Source organism: Triturus cristatus, chromosome 5_2, assembly GCF_964204655.1.
Source record: "Triturus cristatus chromosome 5_2, aTriCri1.1, whole genome shotgun sequence".
Classification (NCBI taxonomy): domain Eukaryota; kingdom Metazoa; phylum Chordata; class Amphibia; order Caudata; family Salamandridae; genus Triturus; species Triturus cristatus.
The window spans coordinates 178,690,821-178,705,046 of NC_140588.1; positions in this window are offsets into that span (position 1 = coordinate 178,690,821).

The following is a 14,226-nucleotide window of genomic DNA, read 5'->3' on the forward strand; positions in this document are numbered from 1 at the left end:
TTTCAGATGGAATTAAGTAGAAATCTAGCACTACGGTAAGAGCAGGTATTTTGTGGGTGCCTTTGTAGAAATATGTGTATATTTATTAAAGCTGTGCAATTTGTATTAGTGCAGAGTAAGATGTGTGCTCATGTAAGTGCTGGGTGATGGTGAATATAGTGAGTGACTGCAGAGCGAGTGGTGTGAATGTTGGGTGAAAATGTGCAGAAGTGAGTGTTGGTGAGCTGCATGAATGCAATGAGAGAGGAGGGGCCATGTGAGTGTCGGGTGAGAAAAGTGTTTGCAGAGTGAGAGGTGGTGTGAGAAGTATAAATGCAGGGTGAGTGGTGTGTGTGTGTGTGGTGCAGGGTGAGTGGCAAGAATGAAGAGTGATCTGTAGACACATATAAACCTACAAGCCACTCCTATGGCAGGCCTTGACAATCCTGAAGGCAGAGTGCTTGGTTTTGTGTGAGATGGTGATCAAACAAGAGTTGAGCCCCTCTGCAGCTTTCGGAAATACTTCCTTAAGGCTATTCTGTGATACAGCCATACCATATACTCTTAAGTGCATTATAACCTCGCGGTAAATGCTAACTTTGGGATGGCTGCATCAAAACATGTCGTGTTTGGTGTCAAACATTTTGGAATACTACCCCGCCCCCGCCAATTCTGGCGGCGGGGGTAGCATTCCACTCTTCTAGAGGGAGAGACATGTTCACACTGGCTAAACCCGGTAGGACTTTCCTGAGCCCTGGCATCACAAAATGGATGCCTCTGCCACAGACACGGGTCTGGCCTCCTGCTGCTGACCAAAACTCCGGCAGGGGAGGCCTGGACAATAGGTTTCCTGTCGCGGGAAGGTGTCCCCACCTCCCCAGACAGGCTGATGTGTATTGGGACTTCGCGGGAGCGCTCTCTGGTGCTTTGTGAGTCCTGCACTGGGGGCATACTTGGTGTCCCTGTGCATACTCCAGTTCAAACCGGTTGCAGGGGCTACCTGCCCCTGCTCTGGCGCGAAACTGGACAAAGGAAATGGGTGTAACCACCCCTCTTTCCTGGCCCACCCATAGGTGGGGCCTTAGAGTTAGTCCATCCCCTAAACTTAGTATAAGTATAGGAATGCAGTCCCTAGGAGATTAGATTACCCTGGACGAAACTCTGCAACATAGATCCTGGACCTTCGACGTTCTATCCTGACTAGAAGACTGAAGAGATCTCCCTTGGGGTCAAGGAGTGACTCCCCTGCTTGGCAGGCACCAAAGAAGCAACAAACCGGTCTGCAATTCTGAAGCTCCCACCGGACGCCGAAGTCTCTGCATCGCCAGACGTAGATTTACAGACTTCCCCAAGGCTACCCTGAGTCCACAGCAAAGCTGAGGCCCGTGGCTATCGTGGGTGACGTGGAACCGTGACCCCTGGACACTGTGAACTTTTTCAGCAACACTATCTTCATGGTCCTCCTCAAAGTTGTGCTTTGGGCTCCGAGTAGCCCCAGCCCTGAGCACCTCTTGCACTGAAGATTGTTGGCCTCCACTCCACGAGTGACCCGTGGGCCAGCTTCAAGTGCGATCACTTGAGGCTCCTTCGCAATCACTAGCCCGTTGGCTAGCAGGTCCCCACGAAGGCGACTCCTTTTCTGATTGGGCTTACCTGATTCCACCAGATGTGCCCCAACTTACCCTCACTGGGTGAGTCCCTCAGACCTTGCTGGTCTGCACCGCAGTCCTTTCTTTTAATTCCAGTGACTTGCCGTTGCCAAGGCTTGTTGGGTCCATTCTGGTCGCCGACAACGCAGCACTCGACAGACTTCGTGGGACAGCTCAAATCCGGCTCGTGGACTCTGTCGATGCCGCCTGGACCTCGTGGCTGAAGAGTCAAGACACCCATCAACTCACCTTAAGCACCCGACATCTGTGGGCATTGGTCCATCCTGCCCTTGGTCACTGGCTAGTGACCCAGAATCTGTCCCCTCTGCTTTCAGATTCCTTACATCCTAGATCCAGGCTTGGATCTCTTCGGACACTTCTCCTCTTCACGGATTCAGCAGTTCTTTGCAGGCTTCCATTGAAATCGACGACGCGACCCGACACCAAAAGACACCCATGCACCCGGCTTCCCTGGGTGAGGTAACTCGAGTACTCTGGTGCTCACGTGGGTGCTAGCCCTAGAACTTCTTAAGTCCAAAAGGGTTTGGTCCAGACTCGATTAGAAGTGTCCCTAATCTTTAAATTTCCAACTGCGACATTACCCGTAGAAGATAATAGGAACCCGTGGTTGTGTTTACACACTGCATACGATCCCCGTGGGTCCCTTGTGTCACTACCTTGGGTGGTTCCTTGGGGTCCCAGGGATTCTAGAGGCAATAGGCCTACTGCCTATTCCAGTTGTGGTTCTTATACCACTTTATTGGTATATGGTTTGGTACGCCCCTAGGGCCCAAACGCGTATTTGTGCTTTTATTGATGCTTGCTCACTTGTAAACTAAGTACTTCAATCTCCAGTCTCATCAAGAGACTAGAGGAGTGTGTTTTATCTTAAATAAATATATTTTGAATATATACCTGGTGTGGTTGTCTTTTCATTTGATCATTCAAGAGATTATAGACTGGTAAAACAAGCTGCTTTACATTCCTTCAAGACTTAGCCTGAAGGCTGCTCTCCATAGCTACCACTAGGATAGCTTTCAATAAAGGTTGTCTTTAACCCTTTCACCGCGGCGGGAATTCCGCCGCGGTGCTGGGGGGTGCGGGGGGGCAGCACGGTGGCGCTGTGCTCATGACGGAGCCGCTCCGTCATGAGGCACGGTTGAGCTGTGCTCATGACGGAACGGTTCCGTCATGACTCCGCCCATTTGCGTTGTCCCCCCGCACAGGCGGGGAAACAGCGCCGCGTAGGCGGAGCGGCCGTCAACGGCCATAACATGACGGAACCGTTCCGTCATGAGCACACGGCAACCGTGGCTCATGACGGAGCGGCTCCGTCATGAGCAGGGAAGGGGTTAACCTATCACCATAAGGGGTTGTTTGGACTGATACAAGGTGCCCACTAGAACTAGTGGAGAGCATATATCAGGCCACCTTCTCACAGCCAGGGAATGAAGATAGGATAGGAGGGGAACCCCTCTTTGACTTAGAATCTAACCCTGACCAGGTGGAGCCTGATGAGTTCCACCTTGACAATTCAGACCTCCCAGAGGAGAACAAGAGGATGCCCCCTTTGATCCTCCTGGGAAGGTGGAAAGTAGACCCAGGAGGTCTAAATCCTCCTCTGCTAAATCCAATACTTCTAGACAGTCAGTAGGACCTCCATTTCTAGTAAGGGAGGGAATTCTTTGGATAGGGAGTACCTAGAGTCCCTAGAAGTTCAGTAGGCAAGGAAGACATTGGGACTAGAGTCCCATGGTGGCAGCAACAGTGTCCCTAGAAGTAAGGAACATTCCTTTGACTATAGGAACCTGAGCAAGTCTGTCCTTCCCTACCATGGTGGGGATGACACCACAAATGGATAACTGCTTTAGAGAGGGCCTCTAAAGTGCAGAGGGTCCCTCAAGAGCAGTGGGCAGCTATCTTGTGGCTCTCCTTTGCTGACAAAGGTAGAGATAAGCTCCTCACTGATAGAGGAGAGGATGCTGACAATTGCTTGAAAAGTGCTCTCATTGATGGGTTTGGCTTAACCACTGAACAATACAGGATTACGTTCAGAGACACCCAAAAGGCACAGAATCAGGACTGGGTAGACTTTGTGGATAGTGCTATTAAGGCTCTGGGAGGTTGGTTGCTGGGCAGCAAAGTGCATGATTTTGAAGGATTGTAAAATTTGATTATGAGGGAGCAAATCCTTAATAATTGCCAAAATCAGCTTCTGTATCAATACCTGGACTCAGATTTGACTTCTCCACAAGAATTGGGAAAGAAGGTAGATAAGTGGGTCAGGACCAGGGTGTAGCAGAAAAAACAGAACAATAGTGGTGACCAGATGAAAGAAAGCAAGATTCTTCAAAAACTCAAGATAAGGGTGGGGATAAGGGTAAAGACAAAAAAAGAATCTTCATCAGGGCCCTAAAAACCTGCATCTGGAGGGGAGTCACAATCTAACAAGGGCAAAGGCAAAAAAACCTTGGTGACATCTCTGCAAACAGAAGCCCCATTGGACAAGAGATGCTGACTGTGTCCAAAGGCCAAGGAAACTCTCCTACCAGCACTGCCCCTAAGACAACTGCTCCCCCAGCACATGCACAAGTGGTGGTATAGGGAACAAGGGATTAGTGGGGTTAACCTTGGAAACTGAGGTGTGTTCTGGCTTAGTCAGAATTCCAGCTCAGGCTGTTCTAGTCTGTGATGGGGGCATGGATATTACCACCTTACTTGTCAGTCCCAGTAACCTGGGCAAGTACAGACAATGGCCTTTGATCAATGGAACAGAGGCAATGGCCTACAGGGACACAGGGGCCAGTGTCACTATGGAGACAGAGAAACGTGTTTCTCCTGGACAGATCATACTTTCTGAAATGTACCAAGTAACCAATGCAAACAATGTCAGGATTGACCATTCCTTAGCAGTTGGTAATTTCAGCTGGGGAGGGGTAACTGGCCCTAAAAAGGTTGCGGTAAGTTCAGACCTACCAGTAGATTGTTGGGCAATGATTTGGAGACTTCAGACTTGTCTAAAGTTGAATTTAGGACTCATGCTGTAATGTTGGACATCTCTGCAGATGTGTTTGCTGTGACCAGGTCACAAGCCAAACTGACATCCACTTAACAAGCCCTAGATCCTGGAACAATGGACCAGGTACCTTCTAAGGGCAGGAGCAGGAGGGGTAAGGCTGTTTCTTCCCCCCAGAGTCAGAGTAAGGATCAGTCTTTTGATGGAGATGATCTCAGTCCCTGTGAAGGAATTGCCCAAGATGAGCTTGAGCCTGATCTGGTTGAGTTATTGGGGACAGAGGGCCCGTCCAGGGCAGACTTGAGCTTGGAGCAGCAAACCTGCCCCTCTCTTGAACCCCTCAGACATCAAGCTGCTGCTGAGGCTGATGGGAATGTCAGTGGGTCCCACAGGATCTACTGGGTTGAGGGACTCCTTTATTCGGAGGGTAGAGACCCCAAGCCTGCTGCTACCAGGAGGTTGGTTATAGCTCAGAAGTTTAGGGGTTTCCTACTCACCCTTGTACATGACATTTCCCTGGCAGGACGCCTAGGCCAAAGTAGGACTTGGCACAGGCTTGTACCACACTTTCACTGGCCTCACATGTCTGAGGACACAAAGTAGTTTGTTTGCCTCTGTGCCACTTGCCAAGCCAGTGGTAAGGCAGGTGGCACCACAAAGGCCCCCCTAATACCACTTCCAGTGGTGGGGGTTCCCTTTGAGAGGGTTGGGATTTATATCATTAGTCCCATGAATCCTCCTACCGCATCTGGGCAAGCTACATCCTAGTGGTGGTAGACCATGCCAATAGGTACCAAGAAGCCATTCCCCTTAGAACCACCATAGCCTCTTCAGAATTGGTTCCAGAGTGGGTTTCCCTAAGGAGGTTTTAACTGACAGAGGTACAAACTTCATGTCAAGTTACAACCCTGTAAACTGGAAGGATTGTTGAGTGAATTACAAATTCACCACACCCTATCATCCTCAATGCAATGGGTTGGTTGGGAGATTCAACAAAACCCTGAAGGGTATGATCATGGGCCTACCAGAAAAGATTAGGCGAAAATGGGATGTCCTTCTGCCCTGCCTTGTCTTTGCCTACAGAGAGGTCCTTCAGAAGGGGATTGGCTACAGCCTTTTTGAACTTCTGTTTGGGCATCCAGTTAGAGGTCCCTTGTTTTTGGTGAAGGAGGAATGGGAGTTGCCTCTCAAACCTCCCAAACAAGACATAGTGGACTATGTACTTGGTCTCTGCTCCAGGATGGCTGAGTACATGAAAAAGGCAAGTACAAAACTGGAGGCCAGTCAAGAATTGCAAAAAGCTTGGCATGGCCATAAGGTTGTCCTGGCTGTTTACCGGCCAGGCCAGAAGGTGTGGGTGCTGGAGCTTGTGCCTCCAGCAGCTCTCCAAGATAAATCGAGTGGACCCTACACGATCATTGAGCAAAAAAGGTGAGGTCACCTACCTGGTGGACCTTGGCACTCCCAGGAGCCCCCACAGGGTGCTCCATGTGAACAGGCTCACCCCTTTTGTACAATATAACATAATAGACCCAATCTGATCACACGGCTATTCTTTGTATTTACTTTGAGAGTGGGAATGAAAGTTTGTTTTCTTCCTCAACAATCTCCCTTTGCTGAGTTTGGAGAATTGTCCCTCCTCACAATAGCTGAGTATTTTATTTTAAAACAAGAACCACACCCAGAGTCAACAGTCACTGGGTTCCCAAAAATATACCCCATGGAAAGAGGAAAGAGGAAAGAGGAAAGAGGAAAGAGGAAAGAGCGTTAATTTCAATTTTTTTCAACGGAGCCATAAAAGAGAACCTTTTCAAAGCGCTGCACGCCCAAGCACAGCCCGTTAAGTAACGTGAGCTGAGGGCGGCGTGCAGCGTGCAGCGTGCAGCGACTAGAGCGCTGACCGCGGAAGACAAGCGGCACAAAAAAATGGCAGCTGAGACCGAAACTGGCCTCAGAAATTGCAAGGAGCGAGAATTACACACTCATAGCACAGGGAAGCAAATAAACAAACATAATGCAAAGTTTAAAAGCCACCAGTAGAATCCCCAGACGCGAGTCGGGTGGAGGTTGAAGACATTAATATTTAAAAACAGATTCCCAAAACAGAGTGTATCGCGCCCCCCAATTAGTTCCCCAATCAATAAGAAAAAAATTAAAAGGAAAGAGCGTTAATTTCAATTTTTTAAAACGCCATAAAAGAGAACCTTTTCAAAGCCAGAATAGACCCAATCTGATCACTCAGCGATTCTTTGTATTTACTTTGAGAGTGGGAATGGAAGTTTGTTTTCTTCCTCAACAATCTCCCTTTGCTGAGTGTGGAGAATCTCCCATTTTTTGTGCAGCAAGTGTAGTATTTATGAAATTGTGCATAGGATTGATCCCAAAAATATGTCACCTGATATGCACCCCTCTTAAAACTTAAGCATCAAGTTTTGGGGATCTTTCTGATCATTAAAATATAAATGATTGGATAAGAGCGTCAGTGGGTTCTGGAAATGAAAAGAAAAAGAAAGAAGTGGACCGGTGACGCTTTGTGAATTAATACGAACTGCATGCGGGACAACTCTTATATGGTCATTGCAACAAAATACAAAATTGTTCATGTTATTTTTAACACTGAGCGTTTTACGGCAGCGTATTTATAAAAATATAAATTGTGAATGCTGAAAATGATTTTACAGACGATGATTGGAACGAGACAAGATCGTTGCGTAGTGGCTCTCTATACGGTCCTTTTTGAGGGTCAAAACGCAGTTTTGGTTATTTCAGAACGATGGAAATTAATTTGTGTATCCACTCTAAAATGGCACCTGCAGAATAGGTTCTATCACGTGATTCGGTACGCAGCGCATTCTAAGGAGACGCCGTACCGGGTGTTTTAAATAAGAGGACCGCGTTTAGTTGCCAGCGCGGAATGAGACAAGGCTCCCCACGTTGAAATTACGCGGTAAGACCGTCGCAATTTAGTGATCAGGACTGGGCAGATTGATTCTCTCAGAGTTGATGTGGAGTTAAGAGAGGTGGCGATTTGACTTTTTAGATGTAAAGAATTTAACTCATAGTCGCTTCCCGATTGCATCCAGCGAGCTCTGATTTCTAATAGAGCATATAGCCACACAGGGTTGATACATTTTGTCAGTAGGGTGTGCATGTTGTAGAGTCCATAAAAATGTGAACATGTTATGTTTGAGAAGGGAGCACACTGGTATATGGGTTTTTCGGTTTAGAATTGTCTCAGACGAAAAGGGGCGTATTTGACCATAAAGCGGAGTAAAGGGGAGTGAGTGGTCGAAGCGACCTGTTTTCCGATGTGTGTGACATTGGTTCACATAAGGAGGGGGTAAAACTTGTTTTTGCATTACAGAAGAATGACAACATAAGTGTCCTTTTAAGAAACAGGGCTACTCAGACGGGGTAGCGCCTGTGTGATGCGGTGTATGGCTGGTACGAGGGGCCTTGGCCATTACCGGGTAATTAACTATTTTATGTTGATTTGCAATTAAGGGTATGTAGGTGGAATGCTTTGCATTTTTGTTCTCTGTTCTGGCTGTAAGTGCTAGTCTTAAAGAACCTTCCCTTTTATTTATACAGTCACTGGTTGTTCTTATCAAGGGTCCAGATAAGGTGGACAAAGTCCTCGTGCCCTGAAGAAATTGCCACTACAATAGACGGGCAATGAAACATGTCAGCCCAACATAATTTGGTCTGCTAAGATGCAGTATGTTTTTAGTTTGAATAAGCCCACGAGTTGCGAATAAAGTGGTTTGCTGTGGGTTTATTTCAATTTTAACTATAAGGGGTTGCAGTGTGTGATGCTGTCATATATTTTTACCAAGTTCACTGGTTTTCAGGACACCTTTTGTTTTTGTTTTTTCTTTTACAAAGTAGCGACCTATGATGATAAACGTGGGCATAACTGGTGATATTTAACCAGCAAGCTCACTTTGGTGGTGCGCACGTGAGGTGCTACCTTGTTTTTGCACTTTTTTCACATTTTTACACATGGTTGTGGTATATACACCTGCTATTGCATGGGGTATATTTTTGGGAACCCAGTGACTGTTGACTGTGGTTCTTGTTTTAAAATAAAATACACGGCTATTGTGAGGAGGGACAATTCTCCACACTCAGCAAAGGGAGATTGTTGAGGAAGAAAACAAACTTCCATTCCCACTCTCAAAGTAAATACAAAGAATCGCCGAATGATCAGATTGGGTCTATTCTGGCTTTGAAAAGGTTCTCTTTTATGGCTCCGTTTGAAAAAATTGAAACTAACGCTCTTTCCTTTTAATTTTTTTCTTATTGATTGGGGAACTAATTGGGGGGCACGATACATTCTGTTTTGGGAATCTGTTTTAAAATATTAATGTCTTCAACCTCCACCCGACTCGCGTCTGGGGATTCTACTGGTGGCTTTTAAACTGTGCATTATGTGTGTTTATTTGCTTCCCTGTGCTATGAGTGTGTAATTCCTCGCTCCTTGTACTTTCTGAGGCCAGTTTCGGTCTCAGCTGCCATTTTTTTGTGCCGCTTGACTTCTGCGGTCAGCGCTCTAATCGCTGCACACTGCACGCCGCCCTCAGCTCACGTTACCTAATGGGCTGTGCTTGGGCGTGCAGCGCTTTGAAAAGGTTCTCTTTTATGGCTCCGTTTTAAAAAATTGAAATTAACGCTCTTTCCTTTTAAGTTTTTTCTTATTGATTGGGGAACTAATTGGGGGGCGCGATACACTCTGTTTTGGGAATCTGTTTTTAAATATTAATGTCTTCAACCTCCACCCGACTCGCGTCTGGGGATTCTACTGGTGGCTTTTAAACTGTGCATTATGTGTGTTTATTTGCTTCCCTGTGCTATGAGTGTGTAATTCCTCGCTCCTTGTACTTTCTGAGGCCAGTTTCGGTCTCAGCTGCCATTTTTTTTGTGCCGCTTGCCTTCTGCGGTCAGCGCTCTAGTCTCTGCATGCCGCCCTCAGCTCACGTTACTTAATGGCCTTTATTCGGACGCGCAGCGGGGGCACGCAGTGGGCGCGCCGGCAACGCGCCAAAGGCGCGCTTAAGGCAAGCCCGTCTGCGCCCGTCCGCGGCAATTCAGCAGCCAGGGCCAGTTATGCTGCCCGAGTTGGGCCCTATGCTGCTAATTCATGTCAGTACTCTGGTGAGTCTTTGAAAACTCTCCGGCCTCCCCCCTGTTCTTCGCATGGAGGTCCTATGTCCTTTCAGTCAGCTTATGGTTGTCTAGTGTGTGGGTTTACACTGATGCCTGCTTCATCCCATGGTCATCTGTCTCATGAAGCAAAAAAGGCTGTGCGCATTAACACTGCCCTGATTAATGCTAGATCGTTAAGGAAGCATTATCTAGATGTGTTTGATATGATCACCGAAAAATCCTTGGATTTGCTGTTTGTTACTGAGACTTGGCTGGACACCTCCTCCAATCCTATTGTGGCATTGGTAACACCTTCTGGCTACAAGCTTCATCGGGTTGACCGCGTAGCTGGCAGAGGGGGTGGCCTGGCTATTTTGTACAGGGAGTGCTGGGTGCTGCATGGTGAGGCCTCCGCTGCATGGAGTGAATGTGAGGTTTTGGACTTTAGTATACAGTTCTCACCTCACTTCACTCTAGGAGGCTCTCTTATATATCGCTCTCCAGGTCCGTCAGAGGCGTTTCTCAAATCATGTGGGGATGCCATGGCTGAACGTGCTTTGCATTTCTCCTGCTATCTGGTTTTTGGAGATGTTAATCTCCATCTTGATCAATTTGACGCAGGAGACACGGTTGAGTTTCTTAGCTCCCTGGAGTTGGCACATCTCTCTCAATGGGTTTCCCACCCTACCCATCAGGCGGGCCATATTTTAGACCCGTTGTGCGCCAACTTCCCGATTCAGGTGGTAAAGCCCTCTACCGTCTCCTGGTCAGACCATTTTTTCATATGCTTTTCTTGGGAAATTACTCAGCCTGTTAGGAAGGCTGCTGACCACTGCCCATTTGCCTTCAGTAAGATAGACCCTACACAGTTCTCTAGCTCTTTGGCTGCATCTCGGCCCTCTCTTCAGGTAGATCTTGAGGGAAACTTATCTAGGTTCACTGACTGGATTTCTGATTCGGTGTCTGCGCTCTCAACACCTCGCCGGCCTAAGTTTGCAAGAGAGTCTCCTTCCAAACCTTGGTTCTCTTCTGAGCCTAAAGCTTTAAAACACGAATGCAAATTACTGGAAAGGGCCTGGCGCTCGAGTGGCTATTGCCCTCTAGCCAAACACAAACTGAGAGTTAAACAAAAAAGTTACTACACTGCCATAGCTGCCGCAAAAGGCTGCTACTATTCCCTACGTATTTACCAAGCCAGTTAATAATTTTTCCAAAGAAATATTCTCCATTGTGCAAAGTTTTATGTTTCCAAGTGCCCTAGCCCGATCTGTACCAGCTTCAGAGACTTGGTGCAATATTCTTGCAAAGTTTTTTTTGGACAAGATTTGCGCTATACAAGCTAGCTTCTCCTCCTTTAGTATGGCAGGCAAGGTTTCTCTAGCTGGCTTTTTGCCTGCTGTGATTACTAATGTCTTGTTGTTTTTTGAGCCTATTGAGCTGGCCTGTTCTCTTAAAATTCTTAAGTCCTTGAAGTCGGGATCTCCAACTGACCCCTGTGCTGCCAGACTACTGGCTTCGGTTGCGGATACTATTAATCCGGAAGTCAATAAAATAGATAATATGTCTTTGCAGGAAGGCTTTGTTCCAGCTGCCTGGAAACGGGCACAGATTCTCCCTCTTCTCAAGAAGCCATCTCTTGACCCACTGACACCGGGAAATTATCGCCCCATTTCACTGCTGCCCAGCCTGTCTAAAGTCTGTGAGAAGATTGTCACCAAGCAACTGACCAATTTTGTGGAGTCATCGGGTCTGTTGCACCCGGCCCAATCTGGATTTCGTGCCTTGTTTAGCACTGAGTCTGCCCTGCTTGAGGTGACGGAGGTGATCCGTGAGTGTCTGGACGCCGGTGGGAGAGCGGCATTGGTTATGCTGGATCTCTCGGCGGCGTTTGACACGGTGCCACACTCTTTGCTTCTGGATCGCCTCTCCGAGATCGTGATTTACAGCACAGTTTGGCGCTGGATCGAATCTTTCTTGGAAGACCGTTCACAGCAGATCTGGCTCCCCCCTTGTGTCTTGGTATCTCAGCGTGTAGCTACAGCCGTCCCGCAGGGGTCATCTCTTACCCCCCTTCTTTTCAACATCTATGTTACTCCGCTGATTTATTTAGCGGAGTCACTTGGGGCTAAGGTGATGGCCTATGCGGACGATACTCAGCTCCTTTTTTCTTGGGGTAAGGGCGACGATTCAGTCTCGATGGCTCAACACTGTCTCTCTTCAGTCTTTTGCTGGCTGGCCCGGGCACAGCTCAAATGTAATGAAGAGAAATCAGAGGTTCTCTTGTGTGGTGTCTTTCCAGACAACTTTCGAGAGAGACTATGGCCCCCTGGCTTTCCCTTGCCTAAAGCAATGGATACTGCTGTAAAAAACCTAGGGGTCTGGTATAATGAGAATCTGTCCTTCTCTACCCAGGTAAAAAAGCTGGTTGGATCTTGCTTTGGCATTTTGAAAGCTTTGAGGAAGTTTCTACCCCTCCTTCCAAGATCGTCCAAAGAAACTCTTGTCCGTGCCCTTATTTTGTCTCGCTTGGATTATGCCAATGCTCTTTATGTTGGCATGTCTGGCTATCTCCTGAATAAATTACAGGTCGTCCAAAACTCGGTCGTAAGACTCCTGCTGGGTATATCTTGCAGGTGTAGTGCGCAGGGCTCATTTGCGCTCTTTACACTGGCTCCCGGTGGAGTCTTGTATAAGATTTAAAACTCTGGCCATTGCCCATAGGGCCCTGTATGGCCTAGGTCCTCTCTATCTTCAGAAGAGGCTTGCTTTTTATGTTCCCGCGACACAGCTGCGGTCCTCCTCCCAATTTCTGATGCTGACACCTAGATTTACTTGCCAGAAGTTAGGCGGAAGCTCCTTTGTGCGCAAGGCCGCCCTGGCTTGGAATGCTCTACCTTTGGCGCTTCGGAGCACTGAAGATTTTGCGATTTTAAAAAAAAAGTTAAAAACCCTTTTCTTTGAATAATGCTTTAGCCTTTGGTTCTTTTTCTTAGTTCGCGCCGGGACACTCTGTTGAGTATCTGTGCGCGTTACAAATCGACATAACATAACATAACACATTATTGATTTGAGTGGGGGGCGACCCAATCTGTTCTTTTCCCCTTCAACTCCTTGATGTTTGACTCAAACCTTTTGTAGACAGGGCTGGCATGGGCTTGCTCATGGCAACTGATGAGGGACAGGAGGAAGAGAGTGACTCTCTCCCTGATCTCCTCTCACAAAACCCCGATGATGGGTCAGTTGATGGTGTAGCCTTGGCAAGGAGCCTCACTGACCAACAGCAGATTGATTACAGGAAGGTCCTTAATCAATATAAGGATATGTTTTTTCTGACGCCTAGTCAAACCACCTGGTGTACCCATGAAGTGGACACAGGTGAGAGTCTACCTGTCAAGAATACAATTTACAGGCAGCCTGACCATTTCAGATATTGCATCAGGACAGAGGTCCAAAAGATGCTGGAGTTGGGAGTGATTGAGCCCTCAGATAGCACTTGGGCTAGTCCAGTGGTCTTGGTACCAAAAACTCACCCCCAGGATGGTAAGAGAGAGATGAGGTTTTGTGTTGACTACATGGGACTCAATGCAGTCATGAGTACTGATGCTCATCCAATTCCAAGGACAGATGAGCTTATTGACACTTTGGGCTCAACCAAGTTCTTGAGCACATTTGACCTCACTGCTGGTTATTGGAAAATCAGACTAGTGGAGTATGCCAAACCCAAAATAGCATTCTCAACCCCTAGTGGGCATTATCAATTTATTGTGATGCCTTTTGGTTTGAAGAATGCATCTGCCACATTCCAAAGGTTGGTGAACAAGTTTAGCACAGCATATCTTGATGATATAGCTGTCTTTAGCTCTACCTGGGAGGATCACCTGGTCCACCTCCAGAATTTTTTGGAAGCTCTTCAGAAAGCAGGCCTCGCAATCAAGTCTACTAAGTGCCAGATAGGGCAGAGCATGGTTGTGTACCTGGGCCACCTTGTAGGTGGGGGCCAGGTTCAACCACTTCAGAGCAAAATCCATACCATAATGGACTGGGTTGCTCCACCTACCCGGACTCAGGTGATAGCTTTCTTGGGCCTGACTGGGTACTACAGGAGATTTGTAAAAGGATATGGGTCCATAGTGACTCCCTTGAATGATCTCACCTCCAAGAAAATGCCCAAGAAAGGTCAGTGGACAGTTAGCTGTCAGAAGGCATTTGATGATCTCAAGCAGGTCTTGTGCACTGCTTCCATTCTGTAGAGTCCTGACTACTCCAAGCAATTTATTGTCCAAACAGATGCATCTGAGTTGGGGGTAGGGGCTGTGTTGTCCCAACTTAAGGCACAAGGCCAGGATCAACCAGTGGCTTTTATTAGCAGATGGTTGACCCCCAGAGAGAAATGTTGGGCAGCTATGAAGAGGGATGCCTTTTCTGTGGTCTGGGCCC